Source organism: Tamandua tetradactyla, chromosome 4 (genome assembly GCF_023851605.1).
Source record: "Tamandua tetradactyla isolate mTamTet1 chromosome 4, mTamTet1.pri, whole genome shotgun sequence".
Lineage (NCBI taxonomy): Eukaryota > Metazoa > Chordata > Mammalia > Pilosa > Myrmecophagidae > Tamandua > Tamandua tetradactyla.
This window is the reverse complement of record NC_135330.1, coordinates 109,328,293-109,347,125: the sequence shown is the minus strand read 5'-3', so window position 1 is coordinate 109,347,125 and position 18,833 is coordinate 109,328,293. Positions and strand designations below refer to the sequence as shown.

The window sequence follows — 18,833 nt, the reverse complement described above, 5'->3', positions numbered from 1 at the left end:
CTCCAACTCCATATTTCCTTGATGGGGGGGGGGGGGGTAGCGGGAATCATACCTTCTGGTGCTTTCTGAGATCTCCCCACCCCAGCAATAGCAAAATCAACAACAAAATGCAAGACTCAACCTGTTAATTGCTTCCTTCCTACCAAGAAGGGAGCTGCTTGACTACACCTGCTGAGGCTGTTGTAAGCTGCCTGCAGAGTGGATGAAAGGGCTCTACTTCTTTTGAAGTTGAGTAAGAGCTAAACTTTATGGGAATGCTCTCTATGGGGGCCAGACACTGCTAACCTCAGTTATTTCAGTTAATCCACAGAAGGAAACTGCCACACAGAGACGGAGCAGCTAGTGAGAGACCCATGAGGGATTGAAACTCACGTCCCACCCATCACCATAACATTCTAAACGCTGTGCGCTGAACACAGTAATGCCTCCTCCCCTCTCTCACCATGACCAACCCAGGCTGCTTATGTATCTGGAATTAAGTAGAAAGCCATCATGGGGAGATATGGAAGGCATTTTGCCAGTCTGAGCAAGTTAGGACATTCTTCCAGAAAGTTCTATCACCTTCCCAGTCAAATGGTTGTACAGACCTACAAAATCAAGGAAACAGACATATATAGGAAGGGGTCCAGGGCAGGTTAAAGACCCTTGAGTAATGTTGCCCAGATCCTTTATTTTTATTCTTTGAAGTTGATAGAAATCTAATGCTTTCAATATTTCATCATAATGTAAAAAATTGCCAGTGTAATAACTGCAAATTTTATAATAGGCATTTTGAAAGTAGTACTTCTGATTGCAAAATTAAAATATTATCATGGCAAAAAAATTAGAAATACAATACAATTAAAACAAAAATATGTACATTTCATATATATTTCCACTATCCATAATATATTAGGTAATATATTGGTAGGTTCCCTTCCAGCCTCCTTTCCACCTCAATATATGTATTTTCTAAGTAGGATGGCTGTGATAAAAAATATTTCTGTCTGTACCTTCATGGAGAATTGTTTGCCTGTGATTTTTCCATGCAATTAATTTTTAAAACAGATACCATTTTAATGGATGCAAATTATTCAATAAACAGTATTTATTTAACCATCTCCCCAAAGTTGGACCTTTGGGTTTTTTCCAATTTTTCACTAGTATAAGAAATGCCATTTCTCACATGATTTCCTCAAGAATGTTTACTAGAAATGAAATTACTGGGTCAAAGAATTTTTTTAAAACTTTAAAAACATTTTTCCTATATGTAATTTAATGATTCTATTGAGTATTAGTGTAGTTCTTTATATAGTCTACTAAAAGAAAAATGGCATTTATCTTAAAATGTCCCTGGCAGCTTTTTATGGTAAAAGACCCTGTGGTAAAATTATCAACTTGATTGTGTGAACAAATGTTACAAAAAAAAAAAAAAGTAAGAAAAGCAAACAACTGAAAATCATTGCATGGTAGTAGCTATTAGAAGACTTCTGAGAATCTTGAATTTGTTGATGATAATGTCTACAGAAAAAGAAAAAGAAAGTTTTCTCCCTAACAAGAGGAATTTGATAGTAAGAAAAAAATAAAAGCAGGAGAGTTTTAAATCAAAAGTAAAAGGAGATTCTTGACTCCTTGATTCACTATTTTCTAAAAGCTTTTTAAGATGCCAGCTTCCTGAGGTTTTTATTTTCTCATTTAGCAAAGCAAGTCAAGCTTAGATGATAAAGGCTTTGATGAGTCACTACACTTAACCTTCAATGGCTAGGGAGATGCCTTTCTTTCTTTTTCCTAATAGTTACCCACATTTATACTCATTTAACATGTCCTTAGGACTCCAAGCATACGTGGGCAGCAGATGTGAAAGATTATATACCTCAAATCCATTTACTTTCTTATGGTTGACTCCAAATGAAGCAGATTACCTGCATGGCATGGGCAATACTGATTGAGTACCTATGACACTGAAAGGACACTGCAGGGTGCTGGAGAGACAAATCAGCCTGGGCTGCTGCCAATCCACCCTAGGTGGGTGGGCCAGAGAAGGCAATGTATCAGCAGCTTGTGTTGAAAACAGCTGCAATACTAAAATATATATCTTACATTTAAGTAGTGCATTTTACAAGATTCAAAGGGTCTTTGTGTACACATGGTCATATAGACTTTCTAACTCTATAAAGAAATAATCATCCCTTTTCCAGAGACAGGGGCTTCGACCCTCAGAGAGTCCCCATATCACAAAGCCTAAAGCAGCAAGATTAAACACCAAAGCCAGGTGTTCTGATCATAACACTTGCAAACTCCCACACTGACTTCTCCCACACTGAATAAAACAAAATTTTATTGAGTACTATTATGTACCAGATCCTCCACTAGAGAACAGGGTATGAAAAGCTGCAATGAGCCCTTCAAGGAGCTCAAGCTTTGTCAAAGGAGAGAGACATGAATTGAAGCTATAATACAAAATGGTTGAGAGCACAACTGAGATTCATGGTGGGAAACACTGTAGATTTCAAGCGTAGCCAAACTGTCTTATGAGGAAGCAGTCACTCATGTGGTGGTGAGAAGAAGGTTCAGATTTGTCAGTGTTTTTTCCTTTCCAGTTCTGGCCTTAAACTCCATCCCTGCATATTAATTATTTTGAAAAAATAAATATTAGCCTGATGATGATGTGATGATGATGATATACCTTGATTATTGGAAGAGGAGGGAGTTTGGAGAGAAAGAAAGGAAGAACTTACAAGTGATGAGAAATGAAAATAATTGTTACCTAATTCATACTATATTAATCATGGTTCTCTAGGGAAACAGAACTGACAAGAGATATCTGTGAGTACTATGAGATTTTACAAAAATTGTCTCACATGGCTGTGGGAATGCACAAGTCCAAATTCTCTAGGGAAGGCTGCAAGCTGGAAACTCCAATGAAGGTTTTCAGTAAATTCCCCAGGAGTTGGCTGGTTGAAGCAGAAATGGAAACTTTCTCTTCTGACAGCTGAAATCGTCACTTTTCCTTTCAACTGATTGGATGAGCTATGTCTTATTGCTGAAAACAGTCTCCTCAGTTGATTGTAGATGTAATTAACCATAGATGCAATCAACTTACTGATCCTTAAGTCTATAAAATCTCCTCATAGTAACTATCAGGCCAATGCTTGCTTTATCAAACAACTGGACACCATCACCTGACCAGCTCACACATGAACCTAACCATCACACATAACCTGCAGATTCCAGCTGGAATCAAGGAAGTCATCTATAATTACAAATCTCAGACAAAGTCAGGTTTAACATATTTTAGTATCATCTAATAGTTTTTTTCTGTACATTAAACATATGAAAACTTCTTAGACAAAGCAGACTTTATGGCAAAATGCAATGCTACAATAAGGAGGGACATTTCATAATGATAAAGTGTTATAAATCTGTATGCACCCAATAACTAGCTTCAAAATACACAAAGCAGAACTCATCGGAACTGAGAATGAGACTTTAAATACTCCTCTCAATAGCTGAGTAGTTGACTTTTTAATGCAGACAAAAAGTTAGTAAGGATATAGAAGATCTACACAGCACAGTTGAAAACCTTAAACTAATTGACATATATAGAACACTGCACCCAGTAAGGACAGGATTCTTTTCAAGTGCTGTGGGTAGTATGGAGTTAAGTACTTGAGAAAATACATGTTCTTGGACCTGGTCTTTTCCTGTGGGTGTAAACTGTTTTAAATGGGCCCTTTTGATGAGCTTACTTTGGTTGAAGTGTAGCCCAGCTAAGTTGAGTTCTTATTACTGAAGGCTTTATAGGGAAGGTCACAGAGAGGAAGCTGCCAGATGCTGAACATCAACAGAACCTAGAAGAAAAGGGAGAAGCTGACATGTGCATTGCCGTGTAACAGAAAAGCCAAGGACCAGGATTGCCATCAGCCAGCCCCAGAATGCCACGTATTACCTTGATAATACCTTGATTTTGGACTTCTCCTAGTAGAACCAAGAAATTAGGATTTAAAGGATGAATTTGATTACTGAATCATTATGTAGTTATTCCTTTCTGCTTTCTGGTATATTGGAGTAGACAGGAAAATATCTGAAATCTCTAAATTGTAACCTAGCTGCCTTGATCTCTGACGATGATTGTATAGCCTTTATCTTCTGCCCCTGTAATTGTAAAAACCTTGTGACTAACCTTCATTTGTACTCAGTTTTTCAACTTTAGAGTCTTGTAATCACTAAAGACAGCCCCTAATGTTTATTAATGAAGAATCTTGGGTTAGCCCAGAACTAACCCACCCCAAGTTCAAAGTTATCTTGATAACCAAGACTGGATCCAACCAAAATGGGCCCACCTGACAAGTACAGTAGCTTAGACTTTAACTTACAAGTCACTTATACGTCATTCATCCATTTTCTTTCATAGGTTCTGTGACTAAGCATGTAATAACTCTGTGCATGCTCAATAATTAGAAAATCTCTAATTATATCATCTGGGGCTACTGTGCTCATTATCCTATGCCTTGACCATCCTTTTCACTAATAAACTATCAGAATTACTGCAGTTTGGGTGGACAGATTTTGGGCTGCAAGGCCATCTGCTCTTCTACTACGCACCTAATAATAAACTCTTTATCTCTTTGAAACCCCACAGTCTCAGGAATTGGTTATTGAGTATGTCAGGCAAAAAAAATCCACAACTTTTGTCCGGTAACAGTAGCCTCAAAATCATCAGCCAATACATTCCCATTGTTTAAACCAACCCATTTCATGGCATTTGCTTTAGCAATGAGGAAACTCTGTCCACAGAACAATGCACATGGAATGTTTCAAAAATTAATCAAAGAAAGTCTTGGCAAATTTCAAGGGATTAATGTTCTCTGACTAAAGGGAAGTTTAGAGAAATTTAATACCAAAAGTAACTTGGCAACCTTGACTGCTTGGAAACTAAGTCATGTACTTCTAAATAACCCATGCTGTAAACAAGAAATCTCAACAAAAATTAGATAGCATTTTGAACCAAATAATAGTTTGTGCAATATTCTGAACATATAAAAACTTACAGGACATAGCTAAAGCAGTAGTAGAGGGAAACAGATATCCTTAAATACATACATTAGAAAAAAAGAAAAGATGAAAATCAATATTCTAAGCTTCTGTCTCAAGAATCTGGGAAGCAAAATCAATTCAAGTGCAGAGATAGGAAATTCTTAAAAAATGGTAAGAACAGAAATCGGAAATAGAAAAAAAAATGCACTATAGTGAAAACCAACAAAGCCAAAATTAGTTCTTTGAAAAGGTTAATAAAATGAATAAACCTCCAGCATGATTGAGGAGGAAAAAGAGTGAAAACAAGAATGAGTCACTGCAATCATTATAGACTCTATAAACATCAAAATGTATTGAAATGTATTATGTAAAATTTCATGCCGATAAATTTGACCATTTTGATACAATGGAATAATCCTTTAAAACACAAGTTACCAAAAAAAAAAAAAAAAAAAACCCCACAAGTTACCAAAACATACAGAAAAAGAAATAATCTTAATTATCTGACATCTATTAAAGACAGCAAATCAATTTTTAACATTTTTTAATTGTTAAATGTAACATATATGCAAAGAAAAGAAAGAAAAAGCAATCATTTTCAAAATACACTTCAACAAGTAGATGCAGAATAGATTTCAGAGTTTGTTATGGGTTACCATTCCACTATTTCAGATTTTTCCTCTTAGCTGCTCCAAAACACTGGAGGCTAAGAGAAATAGATTTTTTCTTTTTTGTGAAAAATAACCATATTCAAAAAAGCAATAAATTTCAAAGCGTATCACAATAATTAGTCGTAGAACAGATTTCAGAGTTTGGTACGGGTTATAATTCCACCATTTTAGGTTTTTACTTCTAGTTGCTCTAAGATACTGGAGACTAAAAGAAATATCAAATTAATGATTCAGCAATCATACTCATTTGTTAAACCCTACCTTCTCTGTATAATTCCACCATCACCTTTGATCTTTCTCCCACTCTTTAGGTGCATTTGGGCTATGGCCATTCTAACTTTTTCATGTTGGAAGGGGCTGTCAATAATATGGGGTGGGGGGTGGAACTAGTTGATATTCTGGAAGGGCTGGCCCCTCTGCATTTCAGGACTTACCTGGTCCAGGGACCCATCTTGAGGTTGTAGGTTTCTGGAAGAAAGTGAATCATTATTTAAAAACCTTCCCATAAAGAAAAACCTAGGCCTAGATGGCTTTGCCTGTGATTACTTCTAAACATTTAAGTAACAAATAAATCAATCCTGCACCAACTCTTCTAGAAAATAGAAGGACTTTTTGTGAAACCAGTATAACCTGGATTCCAAAGCCTGACAAGGTTTACCAAACTTGCTCACAATAACACAGACTCAAAAATTTAAACAAAATCTTAGCAAATCAAATCCTGTGTTATATAAAAAGAATAATATAGATGACAAACAAGTGGAGTTTATGCCAGGAATGCCAAGGTTGCCTCACATTTTAAAATTAATCAATGTGATTTAGCATATTAACAGAGCACAGCAGAAAAAAATTATGATCATCTTGATGTATGCAGAAAAGGCCTTCAGTAAAATTCAATGCCTGTGCATGGTAAAAGAATTAGCAAATTTGGGATAGAAGGAAATTTCTTTAATTTACAAAGGAATACTTACAAAATCCTCCATCAAATATAAAATTAAACAGTAGAATATTGAAATATTTCCTCTTCCTCCTTCACTTGGGAATGAAACAAAGATGGCTGCTATCATCACTTGCATTCAACATTTTTCTCAAGGTCCTAGCCAGTAAAATTATGAAGTACATAAGAGGCAAAAGCTTCTTAAGGAAAAAAATGCAACTATCATTGTTTTGCAGATGACATGATTATGCACATGGAAATCCCAAAAGAATATGCACATTATTAGAATCAATAAGTGACTTTAATAAAGTGAGGTTAGCATGCAAAATTCAATTATATTTCTATATATCAGGAAAATGATATTAAAACATAAAACCTTTACAGTAGTATCAAATATACATCAAATACTTGGAACAGATCTAAAAAATATGCAAGATATCTAAACTGAAAACTAAAAACATTATTGAAAGAGAATATAAAAGGTATAATAGTACAGGTAAGATATCTTATAATTATGAATTGGAAGACCCAATATTGTGACTATGCCAAGTCTCCCCAAAATTAATTTCTAGAATTAAAACAATCCCATGGCATTTGTTTTTTTTTGTTTTTTTGTGGTTTTTTTTTTTGGAGTGGGGGGTTGGGAGAAGTGTAGAAACTGACAAGCTGATTCTAAAATTTATATGGAAATGCAAAGAATTGATTACAGCAAGATAATCTTGAAGAACAATAATACTAGAAAATATATACCAACAAATATCAAGACCTATTTTAAAGTTCCTGTACCTGGAACTGTGTGGGTATTGGTGAAAGGACAGGTAAATAGATGAAAGGAACAGAATAGAATCCTAAAATATTTAAGATTACCTGATTTATGATCAAAATGAATCCGTACTGCTGTGCAGATATGATGATGTGGTAGCTTCTAGATGCTATGTACCCCAGAAAAGGCCATGTTCTTTTAATCCATTCCTGTGGGTACAGACCTATTGTAGGTGAGACTCTCTGATTAGATTATTTCGACTGAGATGAGACCCACTGTGAATGAGGTAGGTCAATCTGCCTATGGAGTCCTTCATAAGAGGATAGAACACATACAGAACCTAAGAGATGAAATTAAGAGATGATCGCAAAGAAAGAAACATCCTGAGAAGTGTGGAGAAAAAGCCACAGACGGAGAAGCCAAAAGCTGAAGCAATGAACCCCGGGGAGAAAGACCAGCAGATATTGTCACGTGCCTTGCTATTGACACAGGAGCTAAGCTTGCCAGCAACCAGTCTTCAGGGAAGGTAGTCCTGTTGATGTTTTGAGTTGGACATTTTTCATGGCCTAAGAACTGTAAACTGTAAGTTAATAAATCCCCATTATAAAACCCAGCTCATTTCTGGTATACTGCATTTTGTCAGCTTGAGGAAACCAAAACAGATAGTCTGTGTATTAGAAAAAAATAAACAAATAAAGGATGGTGCTGGGTCAATTTTATAAATATGGGGGGAGAAAAGGAAAGTTGACTATCCTCTGACACCATCCACAAAATCAATTCCACATGGATTATAGAACCAAATGTCAAACAATTTAACTTTTAAAAGAAAAGAAAAGAATGGGTGGGCAATGGTGGTTCAGTGGCAGAGTTCTCACCTGCTATACCCGACACCCAGGTTTGGTTCCCAGTGCCTGCCCAGGCAAAAAAACAAAGAAAGAAAGAAAGAAAAGAAAAGAAAATATTATGCTGATAGGTAAAGATTTCTTAAGAACAAATTCTTAAGAAGAAATTTCTTAAGCACGGGAAGCACTAGCCATAAAGGAAAACAGTTGATAAATTGGACAATGGGCCTTTGAGGACTAAAATGTTGGATCAGAGTGGGGATGGCATATTTTATGGCTTAATCAGAGGTAGATTTACTGGGAAACTAATTAAACTTAAGCTTTAGGGCCACTTTTCTGCCTAGGCCTCTTCTGAGGCCCTGGCAATCTGTTCATGTGGTCATATATTTTTATAAGTTGTACACATCTTCGGCCTCATAAAACCTGGTTCCGCTGGGCATGCTGGCTGCATTTCCTTTTCCTGCCCCTGGGCATCCGTCCCATTGAGCCCAGGCACAGCCTCAGAATTCAGTTCACTCTGATCTCCTGGCAACCACCACCAAACAAGCAGAGCTGGCGTCAGCTGAACTATAGCTGCCATCCTTGCAGCTCCTTCTGCCCAAAGTTGGGGTTCGTCCCGGGACTGGGGACAGTCAGCAAGTGTGGGCTAAATGACTTGGAGAGAAGAGAACTGGAACTAGGTATTGGATTTTATCAAGATGGGACATAGGGGTTTAGGCAGGACCTGACACCCACCAGAATTCTAGAAATGCTTGGTTTGGCTGTGATGAAACAAGACATCTATGTCCCATTTTTACCAAATTACCAAGCAGCACACTAACAATTACACATATAACTGTAACAGTCAAACTGACAACCCTAAAGTCAGTTGTGAGGTGCAGCCTCACAACTCTAGATGCACCTTTCCTCCCTAGAAAGATTGGAGGAATATGTAGAAGGATGGCTATTTATTATAAAATCCTGTCCATTCACTTCAGTAAGCCGAATTGAATTTCAAAAAATCAGTTTAGGTGTGAGCATGCTCCATAGTCTTGCTCAGTCAGATTGGTAATCCGATTGTAATTTTAAAAACTGGAAGAGAATGCTGCTTTGAAGCCACAGTAAGGAAGCTCAGTTACGACGTAAAGTTCCCATGGCGTGCTGGAAGTGATTCATTTTCTTGTTAACTTGTGCTAAATATATACTCCACAAAAATGAGTTGGAATTTCTAAGAATACCTGATAGAAAAGAACAGAAGTTTTTCTTTCTCTTCCTGTCATTTGAGACTCTGAAATCGTAGACAAAGTAACATGTAGGGACTAAAATACTATTACTCAGAAGCAGCTGGCACAGCAGGCTGTTTTTTTTTTCTTCCTGGTATCAAACAATTTCTCTAACTCTGAAGGAGTTTGCTTTATGAAAATATAAATACGATTAGTATCCTTCATGTGCAAATCAGCAAAGAACTATTAAATACCTAAAACAAACACAGTTAGTTTCTTTTATCCCTTGAAGCTTGTTTTTGGATCCTTTGATTGAAAACTGAAGCTAGATTAAAAGAAAGCCTAGAACTACAAGTCATCAGCCCCAAAATATTTTATTCTCTTGCCTCACAACTCTAGATGCACCTTTCCTCCCTCGCAAGATTAGAGGAATATGTAGAAGGATGGCTATTTATTATAAAAACCTATTCATTCGCTTCGGTAATCTGAATTGAATTATGAAAGATACATATAAAAAATGCAATTTATATCTGAAAGTGTTCCTTTCGTGGAAACTGGGATTATGGAAGATCAGGGCCTTGATTACAGCTGAGTTCCCAAAATGAAACTGGGTTTGTGGACTAAGTACGAGCAGTATTGTTTGGTTCAAGTTCTCAGTACACCTCTCCTTTCTAGAATAGAGGCAAAAAAACAGGAAGCAGGAAATATCAGAACAGCAAAAATAGATTTTACAAAATATATTCACTAAAGCTGATGTAACGTACTCAAAAGAAATACACTCCATCCCCTACAAGACTCTCTTAGAAGTTTATTTTCATTATAGCTAAACAAGCTTGTAACCCACAGAACACTAGAAAAAGCCAGGGGAAGATCAGGGTAAGAGGGACACTTAAAATCTCAAAAAAGGGAGAACTAATGACCCAACAGGGAGAGAAGACTATGGAAAAACAACAAAAACAGATAGCAGTGCCAGTGCTCAAAACTTATGCTAGTCCTGGTTATTTGGTTGGATTAACTAAGAACATGTTGGGAAACATGGCACAAATTTTTCAAGAAAACATTACATTCTACTTATCAGTCAGGAGCAGAAATAATTTTTTTTTTTAGGAAGATTTGGATCAGACATGGCTGCTGTACACCAAAATTTTGCATTCCTGTCTTTCATAGTGTAAGGCTGTCATTGAGAAGTGACTTCCCAGGCAAGGACTCTATTTCCTGACCCCCTTTGCAGTTAGAAACAGCCATGTAATTAAATCCTAGCCAAAGCAAGGAGAGCAGAAGTAATGTTCAACAATCTGTGGCCCCCAGCCATAACTTTTTTCTTTTCCACTCCTGCTACCTGAATTTTTACATTCCCGGAGACCCTGGAAACCTCGAGTTGAAGACGGCAGAGCCTCCAGCAGGCTGAGTCCCCTAATAACTGTGTAGCTGAGAGCCATGTCTTCCATACCCACCCTCTCCATTTGACCTGCAACCAAATGCATTGGGTTACGACATGAATAAAAATTAAACCTCTATCGTGTTAAGTCCTAAATTTTGGGAGCTCATTTATTCATAACTCGAAGCATTACCCTGGCTAGTACACCACACAAGACAGTTCAAGTAAAAGGAGGTTGCAGCTTTCAGTGGTAAATTGCTATTGGACCTATCCCTCGGATAAGGCAACTGACCTAGCTCTTTTTTGGAACATTCAGCTTTGAAATGCCTGTCTTGAATAAAGATAACCAAAGGAGTCTATGAAAGATGTGGACGAGCTGATACCTTTCAACTGTGATTATCTTATCAGGGAAAGCCCTGACTGGGTTGTCCAAGGCCCCTCGCCCCATAAAAGGCCCTGATTTCAGATTTTTAGAAAACCCATCTTGTTCTCTGGACGTGCCAGGTAAATCATCTGTTCAGTAGATATGTTTATTAATTTTGTAGCTGTTGAAACTCCTCTATCCCTGGGAATCTTGCTGGATCCACATTTGATTCTACCAATGCTGAATGAGTACCCACTATGCGTGCAGGGCTCACAGCTGGGAGAGGTTTTGCTCCAAAGCATCAAATTATCTAATCTCCTTGTGACAGGAGACTTGAGAGCTGCATTCCCCACCTACACTGGGAAGCTAGCTCTGGCATATAGCACCTTTATCCTGCCCCATGGCTCCCCCTCTACCCTCTTTCTCACCTCAGTGACTTGTAGTAGAAAAGTGTAGTCTTTCGAGAACAGTGCCCAGAGCTTCAGATGAGTGGTTCTCAAAGTGTGACCCCAAGACCAGGAGCATCAATAGCACTTGTTAGAAATGTATGTTCCCAGGCCCCAACCCAGGGGTACCAAATCAGAAAGTCTGTGGGGTGGGCCCAGCAATTTGTGTTTCACCAAGTCTCCAGGAGATTCTGTTGCATGCTGAAGTTGGAGAATCACTGCTCCACACCACCCACATCCCTTCTTCCGTTTCTTAGAACATAATCTCCATCTTCTAATTCTACCTGGTCTCTTCTCTCTGCTAAAGTGACCCCTTAATGCTTGATGTTCACTGATGAACACTGACGCTCACTGATGTTCAGTAGATCAAAATACAGATTGGTTTTCTCTCAAAGACCATACACTTAACACATAGGTGAGAATTTCAACCTGGGCCTTTGATTCCCCCCTTGGCTCTCTGAAGTATGAATGGCTATGCCATTCTTAGCCTGTTAGTTCTTAATGCCTGTTAGCTCATTTCCAGCCCCAGCCCGGCCTGCACCTTTACTTGATTCCAGGCACCTCCTCCTGGGGATGGTAGAGTTGCAACCTGATACTGTTCCCAGAGTTGCAGAAGTCAATCACCTGGACTGCAGGTGCTGACAGCCCAAGAACCTTGGGTTGGGGTTGCTGTATCCAGGTGGAGTCTGAATCTCATGTGCTGGCCAAAGCACATTTTAAAAATATATTTTTACTGAGAAATATCCACACACATACAGTCCAATCATATTATAAAATCAGTAGTTGACAATACCATCACATAGTTGTGCATTCTTTACCATTGTCATTTTTTAGAATATTTGCGTCACTCTAGAAAAAGAAAAAAGAACTCACACATCCTATGCCTCTTATCTCGCCCTCTCTTTGACCCACAATATTTTAATCCACCCAATTTTTACCCTTAATCTCCCCTATTGTTTATTTTTTAGCCTTATTTTTTTTTTACTCTTCTGTCCATACCCCAGAAAAAAGGAGCATCAGACACAAGGTTTTCACAATCACACAGTCATATGTAAAAGCTATATCATTATACAATCATCTTCAAGAATCAAGGCTACTAGAACATAGTTCAACAGTTTCAGGTACTTCCCTCCAGCCACTCCAATACACCATAAACTAAAAAGAGATATCTATATAGTGCATAAGAATAACCTCCAGGATAACCTCTCAACTCTGTTTGAAATCTCTCAACCACTGACACTTTATTTTGTCTCATTTCTCTCTTCCCTTTTTTGGTCAAGAAGATTTTCTCATTCCCATGATGCTGGCTCCTGGCTCATACCCGTGAGTCAGGTCCCATGTTGCCAGGGAGGTTTACACCCTTGGGAGTCATGTCCCGTGTAGGTAGGGGAGGGCAGTGAGTTCACCTGCCAAGTTGGCAAATGCACATCTTTAATACAATAGCCCGTGTTGACCTAACAACTAGAAATGTTAAGCTTTAAACAAATGATGTTGATGATGATGATGGTGGTGGTGACGTTAGTAAAAGTAGAAAAATCACCTAGCATTTGTTAAGGGCTTTCTGTGTGCCCAGTATTGAGCTGGAGGCACTGGGTTGCTGGATCTAATTCTCGCAACCACCTTGTGAAACAGGTGTGCTCATTGTCTCCGCTTTTTAAAAAGAGGACACTGAGAGTAAAAGAGATCTACAGGTTGGAATTTTCCTTCCCATTTTGACATACAGAGCCTCCCTTCTGGCTCAGTGCTCAGCAAATGCAAACCTGACCACAGGTAAATCGAGTAGTATGTGAGAAATATCAGCAAAATGAAGCTTAGAGCAAAACTTTTCAGACCCACCTCCTGAGATACACCAGCCCAGGTTCTCTCCTGACATGTGTAGGGCAGGAAATTATATACAGTACAAATAGAGGCCCATATGTCATATGTCAAAATACTTTAAAGTTATAATGAAAGCTAGAAAACTGTTAAATAAAGCATCCTCCTATTTTGGTAAATGTATCTTCATAACAACCAGAAGACCAGGTTCAAATGTAGGATTCTCGGACTCCAGAGAGTTCTGCATTGGAATTTGATGGTGGGGAAAGGGGTGTAAAATTGTTCCCTAGCTATTTCCTTCTCTTCCCATCCTTTGCTCCAGACCACACCAAGAGAGGCCTCGTGTGTACATGTGTGGGTACAGCAGCGTACACATCCCAGCTCTGTCCATAACCCTTACAAATGGCCACCCCTTAGCTAAACCTGAGCTTGAGGGTAAGGTGAATTCACCCTTGAGAAAATAATTGGAATAGAAACTCACACAAGCCCAGAGCATACTGTATATGGGGGAAACAGGATTCTGTGTGAGAATGTCCCCCTAGCCCTATGGGAAGGGGCATAAGCAGAGAAGGCCCAGATTAAGGCTGTCCCTCCAAAGCATAGATCCCAAGGCAAGGGCCTTTTTTACCCCAACTAGAGACAGTCTTGTCCAAACCCTTCCTCAGAAGCTCTGATAAAAAGTTTGAGAATCACTGGGTATTACACGCACATCCTTTAAAAATGTGTAGTAAAGTTTAGCATAGTAAAGGCTCTGAGAAATCTGTGTGACTTTGTTTAGCTCAGTTTCACCTACACATATTTATTTGTGGAATCTTTTTTACTTCTCCAGTATGGTGAATCTATTATTCCAGAAAAAATCCTAGTGTTTACCATTAATCACAAGTACTGCAAATCAGTCACCACCTTTGGCTCTAGCCTGTTGGCCATGCTCTGTTTCACCAAGATGGCGCCTCACTCTGTCCATGGCCTTATATCTGCATAGCATAAGCAGCCATCAATGAATCATGTACCTAGGTGTCCTTATTTGCCATTCTCAGATCTGTCCACCTTTAAATTGTCCAGTGATTGAACATTTCCTTGAGTACCAGTCAATGTACTATTCACATGTACACTACAATAATAGCTCCATCACCCCACCTCAACCACCAAGCAGGTGCTTCTGTGATTGACTTCTACATGAGCTCAATAAACACATGGCTGAGAATCTCACTCCCTAGAACAGGTTCAAACCACTCCTTGAGTTCTTTGTTACTCTCTCTGTAGCATGTTACTTCTTTTAATTGGGAGACCAAGTACAGCCTGGTAGGTAGAATATACATGAAAAATCCAGAAATGCAGAATTGAAAATTAATTAAAACTTAATTTTTTGGTAGCCTGAAAGAAATTCTTCACTCCCCTTGCCCTTTACGTTGGAGGCTGTTCTTACTTAGTGTGTATACATCCAGAAGAGGAAAAGAGTAGAAGCATTGTGTAAATGTCAAGAGAAGTGTTTCATACTGAAATACAATTGCAGTGCTTACTTATGTTTACTAGGAAAAACATAAAGGATTCCCAGCAGGCTAATCCTAAAAGTTAGTCACTATTAATTCCAGTTGAAACCATCCTCCCAACTGCTCTAATTCCTCAGTCGAAAGCTCCCAAGAGTCCCAGCCAAGCCGTTGCTGTGGTGACTGCTGCAACCACTTCTCATTTCAACTAAAAAACATATTCAGGTTGTCAGCCTGGGCCACCAGATGGTTTTGGCTCAGAACATTAAAATCACTGGAATTGCCTGCTCAGAGCATGTTATCAAGTGAACAGGCCAGGAAGAGAAGGTTGGGACCAAGCTGTTGTCTAGTCTGAAAGTCAGGGGTCTCCAGGGATAGCAGTGTCTTTGGCCATCTCATTTAGAGTCCAGTTCTTGACTTTACAGCCAGGAATAGGTTTTTCTGATGTGGCTACAGACAGTTGGACTATCCAGTGTTGACTGACATTATTCAAACTCAAAGAAGAAGAATATTTGTTATTTATTTAGTCTATAAATGTATTTATTATTTTTCATTGAAAAACAGTACTTGGAATTCCCATGGCCACTGGTCAAAAAACAGGAAGGTCACTCAGTTATCTGGGAATCAAAGTCAGAGGAATAAGTGACGTGATTTGGGTGGCGGGTATCATCAAACTCCACAACTCTGCCTCAATCCTTTTATAAGTTCCTTCAAGTGCTTTCCCTGGGTGAACCATCTTCCTTTCAGTGGGGTGAAATTCAACTAAGTCAGCTACATCTTTAGGCAAGTTAGCATGACCAAACTGTCATGGAAGCAGACATTCTGAGTTTATAGCTTGGAGACCTTAAGTTAGCTTTGGGTAGTTCCCTCAAAATTTTAAGCTCCCATTTACAAATTATTGCTGAGGATGTGTGGTTCTACAGATGGCTGATTTGGGGTTGATGCTTCCTAATGACACCTTCTGTCCAGTGTTGTGGTTAGCTAAAGATGTCTGAATGCAGTTTACCAGAATGGACTGGCTTTTGCAATAGGGATTTATTAGATTACAAGTTTACAACTCTAAGCCATGAAAATGTCCATATCAATAATTAACAGCGAGCTTGGGCTCCTCTGTCATATGGCAAAGCACATGGTAGGTGCTTGTGCTTTGATGTCTGCTGGTCCTTCTCTCCCAGGGTTCATTGCTTCTGCTTCTGGCTTGTCCATCTGTGGCTTTTTCTTTAAACTTCTCCGGGTGCTTCTCTGAATTTCATCTCTTCACTTCTGTATATGTTTTATCCTCTTATAAAAGACTCCAGCAAGAGGATTAAAATCCCTCCTGAATGAGGTGGGTCACATCTCAATTGAAAAACTTAATTAGAAGGTCTCACCCACAACAGGTCTGCACCCACAGGAATGGATATAAAGAATATGGCCTTTTCTGGGGGTACATAACAGCTTTAAACGACCACATCCGATTTTGGGGAAGCTTAGACAAAACAATTCAATTCAATATTTAAAATTTTAGAAAGAAAAACAGGAAGGCATTATAGAAGAAAGACTTGGTGCTAGTTTGGTATTTGACACCTGATGTGAGATTTGATTGCTAATATTCATTCCCATATCCTAATGTGTTCTGATAGGTGAAAAACAGTCATCATTTGTAGTAGGCAAAATTCTAAGGTGGCCCCAAATTTCACACCCTTTGATATATAGGCCTGTATAATCCCATCCCACTGAGTGTGGGCAAGACTAATGAATGCGCCAGAATATCACCCCCTAATTAAATTACTGATCAGTTGGCTCTGAGTTAATCAAAAGGGGATTATCCTGGGTGGGCCTTACCTAAATAGGTAAGCCTTTAAAAGAAGCAGCAGGAATGAAATGCTGTCTGCTGTACAATAAGAAAGCAAACATCCATGCTATGAACAGCTTATGGAAAGGGCCATGTGATATTCCATTGCTCCAACAAACATAACTCCTAATATTTCTTCTATATACAATTTCCCAAAGAGCTTATACTTTATATGACCCAAGAAAAACAGTAAGACTCTCTTACCTCATTGGAAAGAGAACACTGAATACAGAGTTGTTCTGAAAAAACATGTACTTCTTCAAACCCTGTATTTTATCACATTTCCTTCCAAACACTATTGAAGCAGAGAAAATTCAGGCCTCACTATCCAGTTGTATCTTTATAAAGAAGTCTAGCTAATACCGTGTTTTTTTAAGTGATACTTCTCCCTGATATTTCCCCTCTTGATAAGTAAGACCCATACAGACATAGGGGATTTTCTAAAGACAAGCAAAGTATCTGTTGACAATGGCTGAATCCACATTGAGCAAAGAGAATGACATACAGCTTACTCTGAGGACCTCTCTAGGTATATCTGTAAACAATGAAGATGAGGAAGTAGATTCTGATATCGACCTCCAGTTCCTGCTATTTGGCTTGAGGAATAGTTTAGTTCAGATCAGATTCCTCTAGCCCTGGGTTCTGTAGTGCATCTCTATGTCCTGTGCCACTTGTGTTGGCTGGAATGCCCGCTACTTAGTTCAGAGATCGTAACACAGGCATGATCCTGAAGTGCTGAGCCTTGTGAGCTAATTTCTGGCCACCTCTTAGTTTCCTATCAATATGTTTTACAAAATGCCAGCTGTCTTCTTTGGATTGTAAAAATGGAAAACTACTTCAGCCTCCTTAGGGGCAGAGAGGGAGCAGAATCATTCCAGAAGGATGATAAATTCCTACTTTCCTGCTCCTTTCTATGGACAGAAACTCAGGAAAACCACACCTAACTCTTTGATCCTGTTAAAATAAGGACTGCAGTGGTGTTTTGAGTTCCAGGACGGATGAATTTAGCTGAGTAGCTCAATGAGTTATTTCTCCCCAGCTCTCTGGCATAAGGCCCAGAGCTGGGTTTTGGGATAGGTACAAGAAAGAGCCAAATTTCTTAGAATAATAAAGTCAGAGGAAAGTTGTGAGTTCAGGGGCGGGGGGGAGCGGTTAGGGTAGAAGAAGAGTTCACCAAGACGGTGAAGTGAGAGATCTTTGAGAAATTCACTTGAGTGTCAATGGCTTAAGAATTACCAAGATCAGGTATCAGCATTTGTTCCAAGTTGTTTGCTGTGATGTCATCCTACTCCACCACCTTGGATCAGCAGTGCTTTATGGGATGAAGGAATCTGATGGTTCTCAGTATGGTGTAATGCTGGGAGTAGGGGGTAGGCAACATACACAGGCAGTCCTGAGAATAATGAGGATCAAGAACTCAGCTGAAGTGGAAACTTTGATTCTGAGATGACTCAAAGAAATCTAAACCCTTAAGACTAATAAGAGATATGTCAAAGCTGCTAGGACACCCACCCTATAATTAAAAATGATAGTGGAGCAGATGAGCCAATGATGCTGGAGGATTTGGGAACTCCCAGAGGGTTGACATCAGCTGCAAGGGCCAATCATGTGATGTTGCAGTTCCTTCCTCCCAACGTCAGCACCTGTGGTTGCGTGCCCCCAGCACAGGAACCACTGTCTCCAAATGCAGTGGCAAGAGGTGGGACGGTCCAGACTGCTTATGGAGGAATGGCTGCTTCTTGCTGAGAATGTGAGCTATAAACAAAGCTGTGGTACAAGATCAAGGATGCGGTATAACACACAATGGACATGACCTTGACCGCAGAAGACCAGAAGCAGCTCAGGTGTTCAAAATCTGTTGTTTAGTTCCTACAGACCCAGACAATCACCATCCAAACTGGACATCATCAGGTAGGTAATGAGAACCCCTTGTTGGGGCAGTACAGAGAGACCACTTTAGTTCTTTGTGGCCTGAAGGTCTGTGCAGGACATTTTAGGATCCTCCTCACACTTCCACTCCAGGTGATGGATGAGGCCAACAAGAACCCATTGCTCCCATCTGACCAGGAGGGTCACGCCCT

General features: G+C 39.1%; 1 long non-coding RNA gene across 2 annotated transcripts in view; it reads right to left on the bottom strand.

Moving 5' to 3' along the window:
- Positions 1-18,833, bottom strand: part of LOC143679265 (uncharacterized) — an 85,984-nt gene that overhangs the window by 18,547 nt on the left and 48,604 nt on the right. The window contains exons 4-5 of one of the 2 annotated variants that reach the window (XR_013173619.1): positions 6,122-6,155; positions 3,729-3,830 (exon numbers count right to left, since the gene is read on the bottom strand). This is a non-coding gene — a long non-coding RNA (uncharacterized LOC143679265). The remainder of the gene's footprint in view (positions 1-3,728; positions 3,831-6,121; positions 6,156-18,833) is intronic. The other variant, XR_013173618.1, reaches the window with a different exon arrangement.